Source organism: Ctenocephalides felis, unplaced genomic scaffold (genome assembly GCF_003426905.1).
Source record: "Ctenocephalides felis isolate EL2017-DRISC unplaced genomic scaffold, ASM342690v1 CF-g0.4_SCAFFOLD_01604, whole genome shotgun sequence".
Lineage (NCBI taxonomy): Eukaryota > Metazoa > Arthropoda > Insecta > Siphonaptera > Pulicidae > Ctenocephalides > Ctenocephalides felis.
This window is the reverse complement of record NW_020537758.1, coordinates 58034359-58043899: the sequence shown is the minus strand read 5'-3', so window position 1 is coordinate 58043899 and position 9541 is coordinate 58034359.

Below are 9541 nucleotides of genomic sequence, written 5' to 3'. Positions count from 1 at the left end.
ATTCTGGATTTAGTACACAAAAAATTAGGTATAATCCAAAAGCGTATAAAATACATTGATTTTAAATTTATTTAGAAAATCGAGGCGATTTGCAGGTTGATATTAATATTTGGGTTTTGAAACATTTAACTTATTTATTACGCGATTTATTCTATAAACTTGGATACTCTACATAACACTCGTATTTCATGTTTTAAGTTAAATTTTATTTTAATTTATTTTTTCATTTACAATATCCAAAATTGCATCGTAAACCTTTCCTATCGTATTTAGCTTTTATTTATCGTATTGTCCAAAGATAAGTAAAAGATGCAAAGATATTACATATTTCCTGAACTATACTGAAACGAACTAATTATATTTATATCAGTAATACTTCTGCATAGTTAATAATTAAAGTATGTATAAAAAAGCTTAACGATTTTTGTTCCTAAGAACATTTTGCTTCCATTTTTCATAATCCTAACTTCATAATCCATCAGGTGTGAAACATTTGCAACAAAAACAAAAGTTACAATTTAATTTTTCGGAATAAACAAACCATTTTCTAAGAACTGACTCCCCATTTTCCATTTTCTTTATTAGAATTAGTATATATTTCGTTAACAAATTCCATTTCAACTAAATTAGCTCACCATTTTTCACCAATAACACCCAATAATTGATTTAAACTTTCGCAGGTTTGCTCTTACGGGATTGAACACTAAATAATTTCTTTTCTGATTCTACTTTAAGTTCAAACGAAGAAAAAAATTGATAACTACATTAAACAATAAGCAGAACAATAATTTACAAATTTGCAGAGTTATTATTTGGTCAATTGTTTCTATTGATATCAAATTGCAAATAGTTAAGTTGGATTGTTTATTATAATCTATTACGTATTTTAAATTTTATATTTAAATATATATATATATATATATATATATATATATATAATATACTATAAATTCTATTTCCGAGCCTCGATTTGGCGCCCCCAAAGACGTGCGCCCGCATTTTTTGCATGCATTGCATACAAGGTAGGATCGGCCTTGTATATATATATATATATATATATATATATATATATATATATATATGTGTGTTTAGTTTGAGTTGAAAGTCGGGCGTTACGTTAATAAAAATTGTATGAGAGTTTTTTAGAAATTTATTTATTTAAAATCCATACATTTCGGCTAGCATCCTAGCCTTCATTCAGTGGTAGTCAATTTAAAAGTTTGTATCCTAATATTACATATGAAACCATTATCAATCCATGGTATGAGTATGTGCACATTGATAAGATATATATTAAAACATTCTAATAACCAAGATAACTTGACAAGTTGTCGAAACTATGTATTTACTGTTTGGAGTTTAAGATTTAAGTGTATATATATATATATATATATATATATATATATATATATATATAATATCTTGATAGTTTTTTCGACGTTGAAACATATTTCAAAGTAACTAGCAGCTCATTCGTTGATATAAAAAAAGTAATAAAGTATTTAAAAACTTTTATTTATACGTTTCGAACCACGAGCGTGTCATCATCCAGCAACTATAATAAATTTGAAATTGTTTATTAATAATAAAAAACAATTATAAAATAATTATAAACATAGAGAAACATTATAGATACCATCAGGACCAAAACACTTAAAAAAATATTTTTTAAAAAATTAAACTTGTAACATATTAGAAGAGGACATTTTTTTGGAAAAAATAATGAATAACTACAACATTAAAAACATCTTGAAAAAAGTTTTATGTACAACACCAATGAAATATTTACATTGAAATCAGATGCTTCGTTATCTAACAATCTGTATTACCATATTTTGCCCCGTTTCTTCGAAACGTCTGGATATGCCAAAATTAATCAGCACGTACACAACGTACATAAGTACGCAACATACAAACATACTTACCTCAATTTTTTGTAATTGTCAGAAGTACACAAAGATTTGGAATGCAAATCTTTCATTTTCGATTTGTTTGCGATTACTATAACTTATAATATGACAAACTGAAGAAGGTACGTCCTGATATGATTATTGTTTTGCGTCCCCATTTTGCTCCAATTTAAAATTTAAATTTGTTGGTAAATTGTCCATATTTCTTCTGCTAACTAGACAAGTCTTACATGATTTGCAAGACTATAATTGGCAGAGTTTATGCCGATTTTCGGCAATTTTTGAGTCTTGAGAGCATCAGCCCATCTAGAAATACCATACGTCGGTAATGTGGTAACCACTAAATATAGTAAAATCCTTCTTCTATGTTTTGGGACCTCAACATTAAGCATCAACCGAGTGAGACTAGTCCTGTTGAGTGTTCTACCTGTTGATTATAATATAGTCGAGAAACAACCATTACCCCTAGGTCACAAGTGTAAGATCTTGATGCAATCTCAAGATTTATTATCTTCAGATTGATGGTCTCTATTACTTATTTGTAAAAAGGAACAGCTTCACTCTTTTGTTGCACCAATTGAAGATTAATTGTTTTCATTCGGTAATTAATTTAACAACCAAAATGACCACATCATCTGCATCTGCTACGTTTGACATATTGTAGAATCTGCAGTCTCAAGAGGCTATCATACATGATACACTACAGGTTATATTATATTCTTCAGTATCATATCACTATACTGGTATACTGGCAAGTTCTTTTCACGAAGTGCATTCATAATGCAATCCTAGTGCATTCATAATGCAATGCTTGCGGAATTAGGAGCATTCTTAAAGTCTAAGGTATCTACTAGGCTGTACTCTTATGCATCGCTTTATATGGTTCTGGTAATTGCTTCCTTGGCAGTATTAACTACTAAATTCACATCATTATTAGTCGATCGTCCTTTGCGAGAATTACACTGTTTGTTTGGTAAGGATAATCTATTCTTTAGTGAATTATTTTTTCAAAAATTTTATCCGCTCTATTCAGTATGCGGTAGGATGACGGTTTGTCCGATACTCTACTATTTTCAACCAGATGGCAGGCTTCCATAGGCTCAGTGTTATAGGTGTGATATCGTATAGATCAACATGTGCTGTGATCAAGTTGCCGTGGGAACGATATAGTTAATTCTATTCAAAAGTAGTGGGCAAGTTGGTGAAACCAATGGCTGCCTTTTGAAGCGAGACATTACAATCTTATAAGACTTCCCCATGGGGCTTCATCAAATTTGTATATAAGTTCTTTTACTATTCTTTATAGCTTACTTTAGTTGCCGGCGTGCCTGTTTATATTCAACTACTACTTATGCAGAGTTTAAGAGACTATAGCAACACTAAGAGATTTTTCTTTTCCCATGACACTCTTTGCACAAAAAGTTTTTTGTTCCATCAGCGCACAGACTGTCTTTGATTTATGCTGACATCACAGTCTTCGATCATTCCCTTTATCAGCTCTTTAGTATCAGTGCTCTTCAGGGTAATATGAAATAATTGATTTTCAATGCAAGGTTTTTTTATTTGAAGATTTAGATTTCGACCCAGTTGTCTTAGATCGCTTAAAATGTCTTTTATCATTTTTATTTCTCAATATTTCCCCGATAATTGCATTGTGGTTACTAGTAGCGTAGATATCTAATAACTTCCAATTGCAAATTTATCTGATGAGGCTATTGCTGACAAAAGTAAGGTTTGTTATTGAACTTGCTGAAGGTTGGCTTTTCATCTCTATTTAACAAAACCACATCTAATGCAGTAAAGGCCTCTAAAAGTGCTTAATCTCTTTCGCTAGTCTACTACCCCAGTCTTCTGCACATGAGTTGAAGTCACCGGCTATGAATGTGTGTGTTTATAGTGTGTATGTGTATATGTATTAATTGATAATTATACAATCTTTTGTCCACAATTGTGAGAGCACAGATCAACCGTTTCAAATGATAAAAAAATGAATGAAAAATTGATTTGTATTGACAATTTGAAAAAAGTCAATATTTTTAAAAAATCTCAAAATTTTCAAAAATCATTTTTTTTTTTAAAAAAAAATCTTTTTTTAAAAAAATAATTTTTGGTACGCAAAGTTTCAACAATTTGCCTTAAGGCACTTGGCCTTAAAGATTTTGGCAAAGGCATTTTGCATTTCGGAGATATGGGACAAAACGTGCCAGAAATTACAGTTTTTGAGATAACGGAGCGTCCGATTTAAATAATTCAAAAACATTTTACTTGTATTGACGAAATAAACAAGTGGTGAAATTTTTGTAAAGACAAATCTAGCATCTCTGGAGATCCAATGAAAGAAGTAAAAAATAATACCATTTGGCGGTCAAAAAGGAACATTAGACATATGTACATCGTATTATCAGATATTTTATAAAGATTATAATAATAAGAATAAATTTTGTGTACATCATTGTTTACACGTTAGAAGACTACGAGGTGCTTACGCGCTTTGATATTTTGACACCAGATCAGCTATGCAGCGCGATTGGTTAAAAAAATGTTCAAAATTTTCAAAAAAAATCAAAATACAAAAAAATAAAAATAGAACAAAACAATTTTTTTAAAAATTTACAAAAATTTCAAAATTTCTCAAAAATCTATTTTTTGAAAGTTTTGCAAAGTTTTTTTTTTAATAATTTAGTTTTCGGTAAGGAAAGTTCCAGCAATTTGCCTTAAGGCACGATGCCATGCGCTACTAGTTTTCTCAACTTTTAATCGCATATACATAATTATTATTTATGCTTGTATAGTAAATTCGACAACTTACGCGTAAAAACAAGTTTTGAATTAATGACGCTCTAGAGTTCATAATTCTTTTTTTAATGAACTACAGGATTCTCGAAGCGAAATCTTGAATAATACCATAACTAGTGGTGCATGGCATCATACGATTTAAGAAATTTTCAATGTTCTCGAATAAATAATTATAAATACTATAACTTGATGTGCCATTTTTTCAAAAACAGTAATGTTTAGCTTTTTTTACTTTGTATTTTTCACACAGGTGAACCTGTTTCTGCCATAAACTATAACCTGCATATCTCCCTATTAATAGGAATCAAATGTTTTCTGAAATCGGTTGAGAGGTGCTTTCGAAAACCCGAAGATTTGATACATCTGAAAGTAAGTAATGTTTCTGAATTTGAATTAGATGTTAACAATAAATCAATTTAGTATATTTCAAATGTTGCTATATTTTAAAACATTTAGAGCTATCATCATCTATATTTTGTTCATGTTCAAAAATAATTCTCTAGTTTGCATAAAACAGAAGATATTGATTTTGGTCTCTTTGTTCTAATTTCTAATATTTATTTATTCACTAATTTTGCGATAACCCTATGGGTAAGTTATAGCAATCGCGAATAAACGAAAATGATATTTTTTGTATATCATTTCGTTTCCTTCTGAACATTTTTCCATAACTTATTATTACAAAAAAGTGTATCTGTGCCTGTGTAGTATTTCTTTATGTATGAATACAATTTTTTATCGAAATCGAGGATTTTGGGAGCACGGACGGGACTTAAATTTAGAACGGGTTAAGTTTTTGGAAAGGCAGGTTTAGCGATTAAGGAGATACAGAAATAAAAAGTGCGCGTAAGGTTCACATGCGATTGAAGTAAAACTTTTTTGCTATTATACGAAAAATATTTAATATGGTTAACATTTTTCAATGTCAACCATTATGCATATTTATATAATAATAAATTATAAATTTATAATAGCATTAAAAATATTTATAATATTTAAAAACAATAATGCAATTAAAGTCTTACTTCAAATACTATATGATTGGTTTGCCAATGGAATTAGAATCTAGGACTTGAACTTTAAATAGAGAAATAAAGTTATTGCTGATTAATAAATTTTATAATATTCGTTCAGACAGTGAACTCAAAATAATCTTGAATAATTTCATTAACATTAGCAATAAATAAACTCCATTATAAAGTACATCTGTAAATAAATGATACACAGCTACACAAACTATTGTTGTGCTTGATTTCTTGTTTAGAGTAATAATCAATAATCAATTTATTCTTCATTATTTATAAAAATATGCAACTTTGTAATACTTAATAGCCATCATAAACGAAAAACATAGACTTTCTCTAAAATTCCTAAAGTGTCTGAGATATAATTCTGAAAAAGATATATACTGGGCATGTTAGAATAAAGCTGTGAATAAAAATGCAGTGAATTATTATATCAAACAACGCCTAAATAAATATTGTTTTCATAATTTCACTTGCCATGTAATTGTGTTTGAAGAACTTCATGTAATTAAAATTAACAATAATTGATTGCTTATTTTTGTTTTTAGTTTTTTTTGCTGACGATACAGTTTCATTCTTTGAACAGTTGTAGTATCTGTCTTGCAAATAAAAATAATTTTAATATCCTCAAAAATATATAGTAACCACGAATAATACAAAGTACATCAATACAAAGTACTTACCTGTCTTACACGGCACAGATTTTCCATCGGCTTTATTATTTGCATTATAATTATTTATGGGATAAAATATTCTTCCAATCCAGACATTATTAATTCAAGATTTGTACTAATATTTAACCTTAAAATGCAAGCAGGGTCAAATTGTTAGAGGAACTACACTCTATAAAAACACTGATCAAACCCTTTAATTTTACAAGAATATTGCAAAATTTGAATTGTTATTCTTACATAATTATATTTGTTAATGACAGTAAAATTAAGATATAAGTGATTAATATAATATATATGTTACCTATATATAGTATATTATGTATGTGGCTACATAAATGTTTACCAGAGACCAATAAAGAAATAAAAAAAATAAAAAAATAAAAACAAATAAAAAACCTTAAAATGTAATGACATTGAATACCAATAAATGAGCAATATGCTTTACGATTTCGGAGACGTACGCACGTATAAAGAGAGGCATACAAAGAAGCCTCGCACAAATCCAGTAATCACAATCGAAGTCGTATAGAGATATTACCGGGAACAAATGACGAATCATTGGCACTCGATCTTGCCGTAACTCATTTCCGTTTTATTTGTTCGGATTTACACCCATGTCGCGCCTAAACAAGTTTTACTTCAAAAAGTTAAAAAAATGCTGTTTGGTGGTCAAAAATGATCATTAGACATATGTTGAGGACCGATTGATTCTATACAAAGAGCTCGTAATCCACCTCGATGCGGCGGCGACGCAATTAACAGGTTAATGGAATCCCAATTCCAGGCAGACAAAGAGTATTTTGCTTAATTGATTTACCAGGAAAACAGTTTCATCAAGTTTGTAGTTAAAATTAGACAATATAACTACCACTATGAATCAATTATAGAAGATCGAAATAAGAAGTGTTGGTTCTTTCATTGATCCATAGATGACTTGCTTTCGATGACTTGGTAGCGACACCATAGGAATGACAACCAATGGTATCATGGCCAATAGAAAACGTCCACGTTGTTAAGGTTAGGGTATATGACCCAGACCCATTATCGAATAACATTCACTTAACACTTGTTTTGTGACAATATTACATGTAGTGTAAATGTATAAATGAATATACTATATTATTGTTATCAATCTATGTTTACATACAATTAATTAATTGACTAGTTTTGACTCAAAAGGGAGAATATCAGCGGGAATATAAGGCTATCATGGCAAAATGGATTCGCAAACCAAGGCAGGAACAAAATTCTCTGTGAACTATTTTGGCTTTGCAAACTTAATCTTGTTTCCAGAAACTATTGTTCAAGAAACTGTTTACAATTTTACAAGATGTTCTGACAATAAGTGTATGTATCGAATTATGTGCAACGAGTTTTCAATTAGTGCAACATAACAAAATAGTAATTTATGCTTTATAATAATTTTAAATATCCATCAATGACAATGGCTTCTTCCTATCGAAAAAAATTTAATTTATCTTTTTAATTTACTGTGCCTTTTACCAGTATCTATAAGCGAATAATTAGAATGAATATCTTTATATAAAAATGGATCGCAAAATGTGTTGGTAAGCGCATAACTCAACAACGCCTGGACCAATTTGGCCAATTCTTTTGTTTAAATGTTTGTTGAAGTCCAAGGATGGTTCTTACGGCGAGAAAAAATTGAATATAATTGCCGAGAAACCTCTAAAAACAGCCTTTTCTTTTTCTCATACAAACGTTTTCTAACTAAAACGTAGGATCAATTTGAGCTTTATTGCTATTACATAAATTCCGTATTAAATAGCAAGCACTCACTTTATACTCCTTTTAAACGATTATGCGGATTTTGATAAATCTTTCTGAAGTTTGTTAAGGAAATTTTCTAGAATGTATATATGATGATTATAAGTACCTGGATGTTTGTGCAATATTATAGAAATAAATGGAAAAAAATGTAAAATACAACATGTCATTGTTTGCATCGAAAACAAATGAAAACTATCATCTGCCAAAAATTTCAATTTACTTATGAACCTAGACAATATTAGAATATGTATAATAAATTTATGATTATGAATAAGAAAAATGAAATGTATACATTATTATTGCCAAAAGGCAGCTGAGATGTATGGCAGATTGAATGATACACATATAAACAGGATGTGACAAATTAATTCACTTAAAATATGAAATTAAGTATTAATCAGGGCCGGTTCTACCTTTAATGCGATGCATGCGAAAAATACGAGCGCACGCCTTCGGGGCGCCAACACAAGATTTGGATATTAAATTTTCAATATAGTTTTTTTTCAATATTTCAATTTCTTTGCAACTTTTACTAATCTTTCCACAATATTTTTAAAATTTGTAAAAAATTCACTTTATAACAACGAATGGGAAAGTAAAGATAAATACATACAATTCGGTTATCATTCGGTTACAATTTTGAATATCTTAAATAATAAAGAATTTAATTAATTTAATCCAATATGAAGTACCAGTGTTTTGTTATGGTTATGGTTATGTTATACCGTTCAAAAGACTTCAATTTCCAATATATCTGGGAATTGAGACTTATCATTTTATTTAAAGCAGTTCTACATTTAACATCGCTCATATTATAAATTTTGGCGTGAAGAGTAATTTAAAAAACAATAATTATTATTTTTAGGTAAATGGTAAATATTAGTATATTATATTAAAAAATTGTAGACATGGGTATAGGACAACGTCTGTCGGGTCATCTAGTTAATATATAAAATATTTGCACCGAAATGATTTGTATTTTGATCAAAATTTAAATTTTTTAGATGTCTTATTTTATTCACCAAATTGGATGCTTTCTGAATAAAAAATATTAAAATATTAACATAAAAAAATCCGACAACTTATGCATAAGATCCAATCTAATATTTATACTTCGTCATGGTTTGTGGATATTTCACGTTCATTCAGCTTTACACATATTTTAATCCCACTCTAAAAAATTTACGATTAAAATCGCAGTCTGTGATCAGTGATGAATCACTTAATGAATAATCATAATACATTTTACATCTCTTGGTATTGTTATAATTTATTTTTCATATTGAATTAATACTGTGGATAAATGTGGGCCGGGTTTTTACCATACCGCAATTGCGGCGAATTT